The 15,735-nt window shown below is 45.8% G+C and overlaps 1 protein-coding gene across 1 annotated transcript in view; it reads right to left on the bottom strand.

Moving 5' to 3' along the window:
• LOC137439427 (paxillin-like) overlaps window positions 1-15,735 on the bottom strand; it is a 98,473-nt gene that overhangs the window by 59,083 nt on the left and 23,655 nt on the right. The window lies entirely within an intron of this gene.

Consider the following 15,735-nt stretch of genomic DNA (forward strand, 5'->3'; position numbering starts at 1 on the left):
TTTACGAAGCCGGGCTTTGGACAGGAATTGGCGCACCGAGAGGCATTAGTGAGTAGACTGTGTGATGAGGTTAGTGTTTTGGCCCCAAAATTAGAGAAAAACAAAATTTGATGATTGGCAAAGGATTGGCAGTAATGATTGGCAGATGATGGGCAGTGATTGGCAAATTTTTGATTTGTTGAAATTTGATGTGCAAAATTGGTAGTGAGCGATGGGCCCGGTGGGTAAGGGTGGCATCCCTGCCACCCTTCCCATGGTGGGGCAAATGCGCACTAGTTTATGGGGTGATGGCAGTGAAAACTAGCCCGGGTGGGTTAGGTTATATTAATAGGGATCTAGCGAAGATGACATTAGGTAACGTTAAGTTTAGTTAGTGACTGATACCTGTAGTGGGGACGCAGGTAGTTTAGTGTGGATGATAATGACGAGGGAGCGCAATAGTTTAAAGGGACGACTGGGAAGCGCGAGTTTCAGAGGGGAGTAGTTAGATGAGATGATGCTGTGTGAGAACTGGACAGGTGTGTGGAGCAGTGAGTGTTGTGGATCAGCGCGAATGCGCTTGGGGAGAGAAGGGTGCAGGCGGCACCAAGAGTGAGAGCACAGGTGTGCAAGTACAGGTGTGTGGAGAGAGTTGGAGTAAGTGGTATGGAGTGGTGTGCATGGTGCGAAGGTGTGGATGGGGGAAGAGTGGACCCCTTTCACGAGTACCCGGGGCGGGTAGTGTAAGTGTTAGGTAGAGGGTATAGGTAAATTGTGGTTGGATATTGGCATTTGTGGTGCGGTTGCAGAATGGTATTGCGGATGGGTGCATTAGTGTTGTGGAAATGGCTGGGCGTGTAGCCTGTTAGTGTGTGTAGTTGGTTGGGCACTCCACCACTGTGAGGATGTCGGCCAGGTGAGGCCGCAGGTGGGCTCTGGGAGCCGTTAGTGTCAGTGGGGCCCGAGGATCCGGAGGACGGACCCGGGTAGCCCAGTGCCAGAGAGGGCACCGAGTGGGGAGAGCGCCAGAGGGCCTTCCCCAGGTAGTTAGGTTAGGGTAAGGAGCAGGTAAGCTCGGAGGCAACTGCAGTGGTGGAGGTGTGCAGGTGGGTAGACCTGCTGGGAGAACTACACGTCGCAGCCCAGAAATTGTGCGAGGGCACCGGGAGATGAATCGGGGGAGTGAGACCCCGAATTGAAAAGCACCACAGTTTGGTCAATGGGAATTGGTTTTTAGAACCAATATTGTGTAAGTTGGCCAATGGATTGGCAGGGAAAGACCCCGGGTAATGTAAAGTTGTAAAAGTCATTTAGGAAATAGTTAGGATTGATGAACCTGTCGCACCATACGCAGCCACTTACCTGTGGTGATGATGATGACTCCACACCTGTGTTTTCTTTGTTCTGTGTGCAGGAAATGAGAATTGCTGTGTGGATTGGTGAGACGCATCACGACGTGGATGAGACATTGGGGTGATTCCATCTTTCCCTCCTTAGGAGGGACTGATGATGAATTGGTGATGGCAAATTTTGATGTTGAGTTGGAGATGGCAAATTGTGATGAGAGTTGGAAATGGCAAATTTGATTGGTTAGGAGGGAGAGAAGACGAATTTGGTTTATGGGAGGAACGGGGAAGACAGTAGGGACGTTTGTTGATTTGTAAAGTAGATGTTTATGGGTAGTGTTGTGTTTTGTGGATACAGTAAGGGGTAAGGGAGGGGCAATGTAGGTTACCTGGTGGGGGGGGGGGGGGGGGCGTACGGTAGGAACGTACCTGTCTCACCTGGTTCCCATGTGCCCCCAGTGTGCATCATCCTGTATTGCGTGTACTTTTGCGCCCTTACCACCTTACTCACTTGTCTTCTTCTTTTGTCTCCCACCTCCGAGGATCTGGCTTTGGGGCAGAGAGAGAGGAGAGAGAGGTGCTGGCTCCGCAGTTGTGGGCCTGCACTTTCGCTGCTTGCTGCCGGGATCGATACACCATATGGACCGCAATGTTTGTGGCCGCCCACCATGGACCGCAGTCTTTTGCGGGCAAGCACCACCCGTTGAGGGACCTATGGGTCAACGTGGCACCTATGCCATACAGGTGAACCACTAATAGTTGGCCCCCTGACGGCCACAATTTAGAAATGGACGCGGTTGGCGCCTTTCTTTATTTTTGAAAGAAGCAAGAAGGCCAAGTGCACCACATGAAGGCAAGACCAGCGGCAGAACATCGGCCGGCTGCGACACCACCGGTGATTTATGAACGCTTTATTGGTGCACCGGATGGTGCTGACTGTGTTATGGGGTGGTGCTTTTGGTGCTTGGATGGGGTGCTCTGCACATTATTAAAGGCCGTAAGGCCACAGAGCACTCGTGGGTTGGTGTATCGATGCTGGCATGCGTGCTCTCTCTATGCATAACATCTGCATGTGTTCCTCCAAAAACAGGTCCTGGATCGTAGTGTAAATATCAGCATAGTCTTGTGTAAATAATGCTCCCTACCGGCTGTATGTTTAGTTTGAGAATTCTTTCCGCGATTCGGTTATCCTGTGGGTGTGTTTCTGTGAGGAGAAGGGTGCAACGTCGCAGGGGGACATATTTACTCATTTGTGAATATCTGTAAAACTGTCGCACTCAGGGTAGAGTTAATAGTAGAGGGAACTACATCTGAGTGCCACACTAAAGTAGGTAAAAATTTATCGGGTCGGGACGCCCCGAGGTAGAGAAGGGTGCAATGTTGCGGATATGGGATTTGGCCTCCATCCATATCCGCTTGTAAATATTCCCCTATTTCCCCAATACTCCCCAACTATCCCCAATCCCCCATTCCCTAGTCCCATTGTCTGTAAACAACACTCTGTAGAACCGACCTTCCCCTTCTTCCCCCATTAAATGTCGTGCCCAGGTTCACCGCATCTCACGTAGACAACTATAGGACATCTTGCTAGTTATTCTTAGTCTATGTCAGTTAAGGACTCGTTTCCATTAATTCTGACTCTTCGTTGCACCAGAATGTGATTGTATGGCACCAGTAGTGAGTTTAGGACCTCCCCATACCTCCTCCCATCTTCCTCATGAAACTACAACAACAACAACAACTACAACAACAGCGCGCGGGGAGTGTGCGTCCTCACTCCGGCTTGGTTAGCCGCCATTGCCCATGTTCTCCGACGGGGTTACCACGAAGGGGCTGGCTGTCAGCTCCTCGTCAAGGGCGCAGCCCGGTAACCCCCCCGCACCCAATAAGAAGCGGCGGGCCGATTCCATCTGGGGCGGAGCTAACGAGCCGAGGGCGTGTCACTCCCCGCTGGATATACGCAGCCACTTACCGGAGGTGACGTCAGATGCGTCCCCAGCTTGGAAAGAGAATTCGCCACCTCCGAGCGCTGAGAGACCTCCCTGCATCTTTTGGACCGCGCTTTATCCTGTCCCTGAGCCAAGGTGCACCTTGTGCTATCCATCGACTACCTGCCCTTCCTTGCCATCAATCCCTGTGTGAGTCAGTCTTGTCCTGTTTATCTGTGGTGTGTCGGGGCTACTATAAGACCGTGATTAAGTGCCCACCTTCCTATGCTGTACCTCTTGTCAGTGTAATCTAAACGTTCTGCATACAAATATTATAACCTCCTCCGGAGGTCTTGAGAACTGTACCCCTGGTGTCGTGTCATTTAACCCAGCCGTTGTGTCCTTTCCTTAATTGATTTAGCATAGCGCGATTTGGCCAACGTTCGAGTGGAATCGGGTAAACTGTGCAGACGCGGTCATACCAAACCGCTCGGTAAACTAACATCCAAAACCGCGTCTGTAACAATATATATATATATATATATATATATATATATATATATATATATATATATATATATATATATATATATATATATATATATATCGCTTTTCACCCGATCTCTCAATGGTGAAGAATCATTTCAAAAATAAATAATTCCCGTATCTGAATCCATATTCACATCTTCACCAAAATCGAATCGATTCGTCCTTATCACACACCCAATCGGTCCACCAAGTTTCGTCCAAATCCGTCCATAACTTTTTGGAGATATCGTGCTATGTATCGGTTTTAGCCCTATCACTCAATGGTGAAGAATAAATTAGAAATTAAATAATTATAGTATCCGAATCCATATTCAGATCTTCACCAAAATTGAATCATTTCTTCCGTGTCACACACCCAACCTCTCCACCAAGTTTCGTCGCAGTCCATCCATAACCTTTGGAGATATCCTGCTATATATCGTTTTTGGCCCTATCTCCCAATTGTGAAGAATCACTTAAAAAATTCTAGTAACTGGATCCGAATCAGGATCTTCACCAAAATCTAACCATTTAGTCCTTGTCACACACACAACCTCTTCGCCAAATTTCGTCCAAATCCATCCACAACCTTTTGAGATATCTTGTTCACAGACAGACAAACAAACAAACTAGAAATCGGTCAGAGACCGAGGACTTGCCGGAATTAAAAATATGGAGGCCGAACCATGTGACTGATGACGTCATCATTATTTGTTTTCTAAACTAATTTATTCCTAGGTTATGCTCAAGAAATTTCATCTTGATCGGATGAAGTTTTGTACTTGTCGAATTATGACGTCATAATGGAGGAACCTATGACATCATCATTAACATATTTTATTCCCCATGGAGAGTTCTTTACAATGAGCCATGTCTCATTTGTTTTCTGTTCAGCACTTTCAGAGATATAGAGGTGCAAAATTTTTGGGTTTTTTCCAAGATGGCGGCCGAATCTTTTCCGGCAAGTAACAAACAGACAGACAGACAGGAGTGAAAACATAACCTCTATGCACCTTCGGTGGCCGAGGTTATAAACAGACAGACACGGGACGAGCCGTTAGAAATAAAATATCATAAAGTTGATTTTCTGTTCATACTTTTCCAACATTGCACAAGTCTGACAGCTGTGTCTTGTCGAAAAGCTTTTATATTCAAAAGGGATGCCCATCCATTCATGCGATGCTCATCCTTCACCTACCACTCATTCTTTCCCACGTCCCTTCTTTGTCCAGGTCTCCCTCTATTTTGTCCCTCATCCCTGCTGCTGCTGTTTTCTCCAATCTCTTTCTACTGTTCCTTTTGCTCTGTTGTGTCCTGATCCTTTCTATATTGTAGCTCCTCCATGAGCCTTGACATTGTATAACATAAATCATGTAATGACGTCACACTACATTACAGCAGACATACACCTTTGGTTGACTATCTACTCTACAGTTTAAGACTTTAAGGTATGAAATGTAAAACCGCAGAAGGCCTACTACTCGTAAATATGCCTACCTATTAGTGAGGTGCTCTATAGATGGTGGAAGCAGAATTGCCACAAATGTGAAGGTACTTATATGTCATACCATGAAATACTGAATATTTTTGCAATTCCAGCTCTGAGAATAATGTGAAGGTGTACCATATGACAGATCATGCCACTAGTGAATGATGGGAGACAAAACAAAAAGAAAATGGATGGTGCACCAACACTTTGGAAGAGCAAAATAAATAAATAAAACATGTCAAGACCATGCGGTATCGAAAACACGGGATGTCAAGGACACACAAACAAATAAACCCAAAAAACGAGCAACATCTGCGAGGTCCATATTAAATGACTTATTTGCAGAACATGACAAATTATCCTTTCCCGTGTCGTTGTTTTGTGTTTAGCGTAAAAGTTAAATGCAAAAGGCCTTTCCTGGTGGCCTGACAGAGGTGAGAACTGGAGATGCAGTTTGAACTCCTTTTAGGGATAGGCATTCGAGGAAGCCAAAAACACACGGTCGGTTTTAGCTCCAGCACTTTAGAAAAACATGAACAGATTTAAGGCTATTTACAAAATGTGTTTGGGAAGTACACATATTTGTCCATTCCACTGATGAACATATTGCTGGGAAAAAAAACTGTTTAAACAGACAACATGAGACAATGCCTTCATGCTTCCTGTTTAAACAAGTCCATATAACTGTACCAAGACATTCCAATGGGACAAAATTTAAGAGCAACCATACTTGATTATTGTGCACATTACCACAACACTCCCCCCCTCAAAAAAAAAAAAAATTGCATGGTCTTCGTCATGAAAGAACCGATTCCTGTAAGAATTAACACCATTAGCAGATATCAACCTCTTGCAGCTGCTTTAATTCGCAAGGACATGCTGTGTGACACGGTACAGTAACATTGTGTTCTGCAATTTAGATGTGATAAAGGACATCGTGAGGATTTGGCTTCAACAAGCACAACATGCAACCCCAATAGACACATAACGCATACCAATGACGTGCTTTGGTCATGCCGTCTCACCAAAAACCTTCAATGATAAAGTCCTTCAAAAGTGGGTGTAAAATGTATTTTCAAACGAGTTTTATTTACCACTGCCACCGGAGGTGGACGGAGGTTGTGTTTACACTCTTGTTACTTGCCGGAATAGATTCTGGCAAGTATGTTAGTTGGTTGGTTTGTCTGTCTGTCTGTTTGTTTGTGCGCAGTACTACGTCTACACCGTTGCACATAGCATCGCCATACTTTACACACATATTTGCCTTTCCCTGGAATAGACTGTGCCCAATTTTTAACTCTCTAGGCCCAAGGTCAAGCTCAAGGTCACCAAAAACGATGGTCACCCAATCATTTGCGCCTCCCAATTGAAGCCCCGCCCTTTGGGCGGGTACCGTTGCTAGTAATATATAATGGCGATACAACAATTTTTACCGCTTTGCTTTGAAGAACGGGAATGAAGGGGGGAGGAGCGTGTTAATATGTCTGGTTGAAGGTTTTGGGTGGTGAGGGGGCTTGAAGCCAGATTTTAATCTTACCGCCACCATGTTAGTGCTTGCCGTCACTGGGAAGCGAAGCGAAAGATGACTCAGAGCTGTCACATTCACAATCGCTATGTCGTATGTACTCCCGATACGTGTTTCCTTCATTGGAAAAACTACCAAGTTAACAGTGAAAAGTATTTTGAGCCGATAGGTGTTATGGCCTTGGCAAGATCGATGGAGACAGCGATCTGTTAGCTTATACACCGCCCAAATAGCTATGTGGAATTCTCTCATGTAGAGATTAAACCCACATCATTTGAACTTTGGCAGAGGTCATTATTTACTTTTAATGATCCAAAATGGCCGATAAAAAAGTACATTCCGGCAAGTCCTCGGTCCCTGACCGATTTTTCATTTGTCTGTTTGTCTGTCTGTGAGCACGTTATCTCAAAAAGTTATGAACGGATTCAGCCGAAACTTAGTGGACAGGTTGGGTGTGTGACAAGGACGAGCTGATTAGATTTCAGTGAAGATCCGCATCTGGATATGATAATTTTTTAATTCTTTAAGTGGTTCGATCTTCACCATTGAGAGATAGGGCCAAAAACGATATATAGTATAGCATGGTATCTCAAAAGGTTATGGACGGCTTATGATAAAACTAGATGAGATGAGTTGCGTAGGTGACAATAACAAGCCGATTAGATTTTGGTTCAGACCCGGATGCAGATCGGGCCTATCAATGAGATACAAAATGTAAACTTTTCAGCCTGGCGGATGTATATGATCTACCGAGTGCCGTTCCATTTTATAGTGCAATTATTCCTCAGCAATCACCCTTCAATATAAAGATGGAACATATATGCAAAGACGTTCATACAAGAGTGCTGGCTAGCTGAGTCATCTGGTGGGTGTCACCTGCCCATTGAGCATCCAACTTCTAAAATTTCTTCTTCTTCTTTAACGCCCTCAATTGTTCCTAAATTATTGTGGGGTTCCCCAGGGGGAAGCTTGGCCCAAGCCTTTCACGAATTGGCTGACCAGGTGACATAGTGGGATCTTTAACGTCCAAAATGAATGCCGGCAGAGTGGACATAGGCACAGCACTTATAAAATACATGGAGTGTAAATGAACGTTACGACTCCCCAGACAGGATAATATGGGTTATTCAACACTAAAGGGAGACCAGTGATGTATCACATTACAGGTCAGGAAAACATGCACAAGTTCAATCAACAGGCATTTCTATTTTTCCTTAATGAATCCTTGTTCAGTGTTTGCCAACTAAAAAAGGGGCTGATACTCTAGGTCTAACACCTTTTGGGTGGTATGAGGAATAGATATCTGTAACATGAAAGCTCAATCATGACCAGTTTTTGAAATATTGTGTATACAAGCCAAGTTACTGAGATGGTTGCCATGGCAACATAATTCAGCCAATCACAGCCATGATATAATCAGGTTGACATAATGCCATGAGGAATCGATATCTAATATGAAAGCCAAATGTTCAATGGTTTTTAAAATATCGTGTTCAAAAAAGCACATGGACGGATGATCAGTTCGTCGGTCAAAACTCATTTTAATGTCCCCCGTCTCTGACCTTGTTTGGAGGGGCAGGGGACAAAAAGTAGGAAACTTTTGTTTCATTTTCCTATCCAATACAAATGCTTCTAACGAACAGGTGAGAAAATTAATGCTTGAAAATGAAAGCACGTCAAGCAAAACAAACCTTGGGTAAGCCTTATTCTAGGTGATTGAAAACTCCACATACTCTACCTCAATTACCAGAAATGGACTGAAAAATGAGAATTCGAGTCGCAGAGAATATTGTGTCGACTTAAGTTCGTTGCACCCACATAGCATCTTTCAATTTTGTGTTGGGATAATAATGGGATGGATCTACTTACTAACATTAGTACTTATGTTTAACAATCTCAGTATCACTCCACAAATGGAATAAAACTTTTTCAGCTTGACACGAAAAGGATGGACAAAAATGAATGGACGTATACATTCTGGTACATCGAATGCACATCAACATATCTTCTACTTAACATGAAACTAAATAATCCGCTGTGAGCTCTTTAAATTATAGATAGTCGTTGCCAAAAATATTGGCACCCTTGCACTTTCTTCAAATAACTCAATGTTCTCGAAAAATAAGTTGAAATTGACAAAAGTATTTGGTCTTCACAATTCTTTATTTCACTGTTAATATTACAGAACCCTTGTTTTTGATTCAGAACTTAATATATCCTTTTAAATCAGAAAATAAAAATAAATGGCATGCACAAAATTGATTGACAAGCCAGACTTAATATTTGGTATCACAGACTTTGGACAAAATAACTGCAGTCACGCACTTCCTATTGGCATGAATGAGCTTCCCACACCTCTCTACTGGCAGTTTGGCCCGCTCTTTTTGTGGAAACTGCTCCAGTTCTCCCAGATTTGAAGAGTGCCTTCTCCCAACTGCTGTTTTCAGATCTCCCCAGAGGTGTTCAATGGGATTTAGATCTGGACTCATTGTTGGCCACTTCAGAAGAGTCCAGCATTTTGTCTTGAACCATTCCTGGGTGCTTTTTGAGGTGTGTTTGGGGTCATTGTCCTGCTGCAAGACTAATGACCTTCGACGGAGACCCAGATTTCTTACACTGGGTTGAACATTGCGCTCCAAAATGCCTTGGTAATCTCCTGATTTCATGATGCCATGCACACATTCATGGCACCCAGTGCCAGAGGCAGCACAGCAACCCCAAAACATCACTGAACCTCCTCCACGTTTGACTGTAAGGAAGGTGTTCCTTTCTTTGAAGGCTTCATTTTGTTTTCTGTAAACATAGAGATGATGTGCTTTACCAAAAAGCTCTAATTTGGTCTGATCTGTCCATAGCACATTCTCCCAGAAGGATTTTGGCTTGTTCAGGGGTGTTTTGGCAAACTCCAATCGGGATTTCTTAAGTCTCTCTCTCAGCAGTGGGGTCCTCCATAGAACCCCCTTTCATTGAGTTGGCGACGGATGGTGCGAGTTGAAACTTTTGTATCTTGTGTCTGAAGATCAGCTTGAATCTGTTCGGCAGTTGATCGAGGTGCTTTCTCCACCATTCAAACAATCCTTCGCTGCAATCTTCGATCAAGTTTTCTCTTGCGGTCATGTCCAGGAAGGTTTTTTTTATTTTTTATTTTTTCATTTTTTTTTTTGTATACTGAATCGAGGCTCGTGAAAGAGCTAACATTTACTTCACAAACAAATCAACCAGACAAACAAAATATATAAAAAGAGGGAGCGGAAAACAAGATGGGGAGAGAAGGGGAAGCACACAAACACAACATTTGAGAGCAGGGAGATGTGTGGAAGGGAGATGGCTTGGGGGGAGGAGGCGTGGGAAGGGGGGAGGGGGAGGAGGGAGAAGTATAAAACACAAGGACACCAAGGACTTCCAGGACAGAAGTTGGTATTTCAAAAAAGTGGAATTGGGGTGAAATTAGCGGGGGTAGAAAAGATCAAGGTTTTGGATGGGGGAAGATAAGAGATGGTGGTGAACAGCTGTTTTAAAGACCTGGAGGGTGGAGTGGGATTGGAGAGAGTGAGGGAGTTTGTTCCAGAGGCTGGAGATGGAATTGTAGCCTTGAGACTGTCCATGCTTGGCTACAATCTTGTGTCTGACCTCCTCAGACAATTCTGTAGTTTTCTTTCTTTTCTCCATGCTCATTGTGGTACACACATGACACAAAACAGCAGAATGACTTCTTTTGTCTATTCAAACTGGTTGAATGAGTGATTTTTATATTGAGAGGCACCTGCAACTGCTTGAAATCTAATTATTTCTAACAACTTCTAAAAGGTGCCAATGATATTGTCCAGGCCATTTTAGGATTTCTGTGTGGAATAAGCTAAGATTTAGTAATTCTTTCAGATTTTTTTTGTTTTGTTCCACTGCAAACCAAAGAAATACATATGTGGATACCAAAATATTTTTTAATTTCAACAATTTTCTAGAAGAAATGGTGAATTATTTTTTAAAAGTGCAAGGGTGCCAATATTTTTGGCCACGACTGTATATCATTCTCAGTGAAACCTTGGCGTAGTCCTGGTGCATTAAGAAGCTTAGATTTGTTGTTATGAGGCAAGGTAAACCTTCCATGCATGGGTCAACCTGATGCAATGAAACAGCTGCGAAGTTTCACTCAAAAAAAGACCAGAGGGCCATGCCACATATTTGGTCCCTCTTTAGTGCATGCGGAATGAACAATGCAGAGGCGAGCCGAAACTAAATCCATTACCATTCACACGTGTCTATGTCTGAGCATGTTGGAGTTCACGTACAAAGAGCGACCTTTACACCAAGAAGAGTTCACGAGACCAAAGTTAATGTTAATGACCTTTGTGAGTTCGAGTCTCCAGTGGGTGGCTAGAAAATGTACAACTGGGCATTTATGAAACGAGAATGGCGTCTTTGAAGCCAAGAGAGGGCCGACGCAAAACGGGTGTATGCAAGCACAATGAAACAATTAAATGTACAAGATGTAATGACAGAGAGCTGTAGTACCCTACATGTAACCATTGCCAAATTAACACGACTCCAACAAGCAGGTAAAATGCTCATATTAGCTGAAAAGACAAACCAACATGGATGCAAATCCTCATCGAGGTCACGGCCTGCAACCGCACCTCAAAAATTGGATAGGTACATTTTACATTGAAATAAACGAGTGATGCCAACTCCCACCATGAGCGAAAAAGGTCATGTCAGTGGTTCCCTCCGGCAGCAGTCAGTGGTTCAACTTCTTACACTATTCCGTATGGAGGCGAAAATCGCAAGTCGTCTGTCTCCCCATTCGTTCCAAGGGGGTGGAGGTGATGGCGGTTATTTTTTCCCATGACCTGACGTTGGGTATTCCGAGCACGTATGCAAAATTTGGTGGAGATTGGCCCAGCCTTTTTTGATTCCATAATGATCAGATGTACATACATACATACATACATACATACAAACATACATACAGTGCCTATAGAAAGTCGACAGCCCCTTTCAAAATTTTCACCTTTTGTTGCCTTATAACCTGGAATTAAATGCATTAAATCAGACTTTTTCCATCTTTATTTACACATCTTAACCCACAACTTCCAAGTGAAAAACAAATTCTACAAATTTCAGCAAATTAATTAAAAATACAAAACTATAGTATTGTTATGAATTTGGAAGAGCAATATGTAGAGCAGAGTAGATCTGAGTAGGTAAAATGCTCCGGGATGTCGCGATAGCTAGAACCCACTATGTACCTTTAAGTTAGTATGTGTAGGCATATGCCGGGATAATTGCGTATATATTTCCTGTACGGGGACAGGAAGTGCTAAGTAGTTAGGGCGATAAGGGTAACTTTGTGTGTTTTCCCACCCCTGTGGTCAATCCAATGTCCCTTTTGGCATCGCACCTAGACAGTAGGAATTCATGCCCCTAGCGCACCTACATTAATTAATTCCCTTCCCTTTCACATCAATGGAACAACACCGACCGAAACGCACCCTGCTGAGACACGATGAGAAGGGGGTGGATCTTTTGACGTCATGGGGAAGGGTGGACGAATGGACGTCACGAGAGGGCGGGACGGTGCGTGAGGGAAGTGACGACACGAAGGAGAAGAAGAGGAGTTCGGAGTTGGACACGAGGCAGAGGAGACGCCATTTGGGGGAGCTGAGAGGATTCCGTCGTGATAGAGTGCACTGGACATTTTTCCCCTCTCGTTCTTTCCTGCCTTCGTTCCCTCCATCTTCCCTGCGATTGGATCGCGTGCTTGCGTGGGCGGCTGTCGTGCCGAGGTTCGCCCCGTTGGTGGCCGTATTCGTGGCCTCTTGCGCACCATCGCCAACCACTCACGATCTCCAAGGCGCCGGGCAGAGACGACAGCCCCAGAAACCGTGGTCCTTCGGACGCGGCGAGCGTTTGAGAGTTGCGGGGCGAGAGGACGGGTCGGCGAGCGAGTCGCGTCGGGGAGACCACTCCCGCCCACGTGTCAGGGCCTAGCCATCCGAGGCCTGCACGATCTCCACGCTCCCGAGCGAGCAAAGCTAAGAGCGCACCACACACACACACACCCTCTTTGTTCATTTCGTCGTCTGCCCTGTGGTTTGTTTAATAACTCTGTTGAGCGGGAGTACTCCATATAGGGGGTTTAGAGCATCATATTTCTTTGTTCTCGGAACCGTTAATAAATCCTTATATTATTTTCTGAATATATCTGAACGCAGTTTCCTGTTGGATTTTAATAGATAAGGCGGCGGAGCTTTGCTGTGTCCCGTCCCGCCATTCCGCACGTTTAACTTTAGTTTAAGTGTTTGATTTGGAATCCGCTATTGAGTTCTCGCCTCGGGAGTTAAAGCCTCGTCATCGGCCATCCGCAACTGTGGTGTTAATCGCGGTTGCACGACAAGTGGTGCCAGGAGTGGGATTCGAACCCGTCGGACAAATTTTTTTTTGTCCGCGGCGAGACATCGACACGGTCGGGCGTACATTGCGCCCGACGTTCAAACGCAAAATCTTTATCGGCGAGGCGGACAAATTTGTATAGTCAATTGGACATACGGAGCACTATATCGCGTCTTCGTCAAATTTAAATTGTGTTACAGGAATTATTAAAATAAATACGCGCGCGGAAAACAATCTTCCGGAAGGCGGATGTCGGAGATTGATGAGATGGAGGTACGCAGCGAGGCGTCCGTCAGCGTCGGGAGTGAGCCGGAAATAGGGGAATTAGATGTAGAGGTGAGCCTTGGAACCTCCCTCGTCCCGATCACCAACTTATGCCCCTCCCCTACCGGGGAGCCGGGAACAAGTGGGACGGCCCCCAGAGACGACCAGGCTTTAATGAAATTTTTAAAGGAATTAATGGATGCTCAGAGTAATAAAATTGATGGGCTGGAAAATAAAATGGAGTCCCAGGGGAATGAATGGAGGGAAGGAGTGACCAAATTAATGGATTAAAAGGGGAAATGAATGCTCAGAACGAGCAATTGGAGAACAAAATTAATGCCCAAACAAAAAACATGGAGGGGCAAATGGATAGATTAAAGGAGGGATTGAAATAACAGATCGAAGGGATGGAAGCTAAATTGGGAATGGGAGAGAGTACGGCCCATGCAGATGTGCATGTTGCTCACGAGCAGGGAATTGCACCGGGAATGGCAATTGTGGCAAGTGTACAGGTGAGCGGGGAATGTCCACAGGTAGATGGAGAGACTGCAGGTGTACAGGTAGATGGGGAATGCCTGCAGGTAAACGTGGAGTGTCCACAAGTGAGCGGGGAGTGCCCACAGGTGAATGGGGAAGGAAATTTGGGATGTGAGAGTTGTAATGGGGAGTTTCCCACATTCTGGCCTGGTTGTTTATCGGGACCGTGTGGATGTCACAACACCCCAACCGGGGGATGAATTTGGAATTGTGCAGCACCAGGGTGGTGGTGCGGAGCAAGAGGGGGTAGAGTTTTTGGGGGTCCGTGCAATGGAGCCGGACCGGGTATTTATTGGGGATATTGATCAAAGCCTGGCGGGGCCAGGAATGATTTGTGGAAATGATGAGGATGAGGATGATTTGATCCAGCGGCTGGAGACCTGTGACAGTCCCATGGAGGTAGAGCTTGTCCAGGCCCAAAGGAGTCTGGGGGAAGAGGTGAGTTGGTCCAAGGAGGTGGTTGGAATGACCGAGGGGACGCTCACCGTACACTGCTATTTGGAAACAGAGGCTCCAAAATTGGACAACCATTTGGGGGAGTGTGTTGGCTCTGGGCTGGATTTGGATCTTGGAGGATCGGGAGATAGAGCTTCTGGAGATTTGGTCCCTGTAGGGAATTTGGATCAACTGCAGGGAGGGGCAGAACAACCGGTGGTAGAGGTTGTTCCCTGCAGCTGCGGTTTGGCAGTGGGAATAAAAATTTGTAAAAGAAAATTTAAAATAAAATTACAATGGGAACTTGATTTGGAGCAGCCATGGTTGGGATTGGTCCCCGGGCTGCGGGATCTGGACATGGAGAGGTCATGGGTGATGGCCTTGGGCAAAAGTTGCCCCTTTCAAAATTTGGGTATGCCAGCCAGCTGGGGGGCTGTGATGGCGAGATTTGGACGTGGGGTCCAGCCTTGGGTGTCGAGGTACGACCTGGGCCCCACGGGGGGTCTGGTGGAGTGTGGCGTCCCTTGTCCGTCGGGGCGCCGTCCGAGCTGATGGCTCGGGCCGGCAGGGTCACCGGACCCTGGTGGGGGTTAAGACCTCCAGAGGGGTCCGAGGTGGTTTCTCAAGCCTGGGTTGGCATTTATTGAGGACCACTAGGGGGAGGTGTTGTGGGTCACGCTTTGGTGGTGGCACCGCAGATGGCCAGCTTGGGCCTGATGTAGTGACCACCCGGGCATGCGGCCTGACACCCTCTCCCTGAGACTTTGGGACAACCGGCATGTGATGACCTGCCATGCCGTGTTGGTCGATGGACGCGGGTCAAACCGAATGGACAGGGATGGAGATAGCCTGCCGGACAACCAAAGGGGGCATCTGTGGAACGTGATGGTGTGAGTGACCTTCCACAGATGCTCCGTTATGATTTATGGACTCTCGGGTTGGGAAGAGAGCCATGGGGATGTGAATCGGGAGATGTGTAACGAGCCGAGCATATGGGCCATGCTCGGCTGGCATGTGTATGGCAAAGCATCTTTCTTTGGTGAGGTTAGTAAAATGTGACAAATGTTTGGCATGGGTAATCTGTGGGTTAGATGCAAATTTAAGGGTGGATTTTGAAATGTCATGGTGGACACTGTACAGTGACGCCATTATTGATCCAGGTGTGCAGACCAAAGTGTTGGAGGCTGTGATGAAATTAATAGGGTAGCAAGACACAGCTTTCAACTGGTTGCGGGGGCAACTGTGCTGATATTTGGGATGCGGGGTTATGGGGATGTAGTTGTATGGTCTTTGGGTCAACGTGGTGCTGTGCGT

This window comes from Myxine glutinosa, chromosome 14, assembly GCF_964187855.1.
Source record: "Myxine glutinosa chromosome 14, kmMyxGlut1.1, whole genome shotgun sequence".
Classification (NCBI taxonomy): domain Eukaryota; kingdom Metazoa; phylum Chordata; class Myxini; order Myxiniformes; family Myxinidae; genus Myxine; species Myxine glutinosa.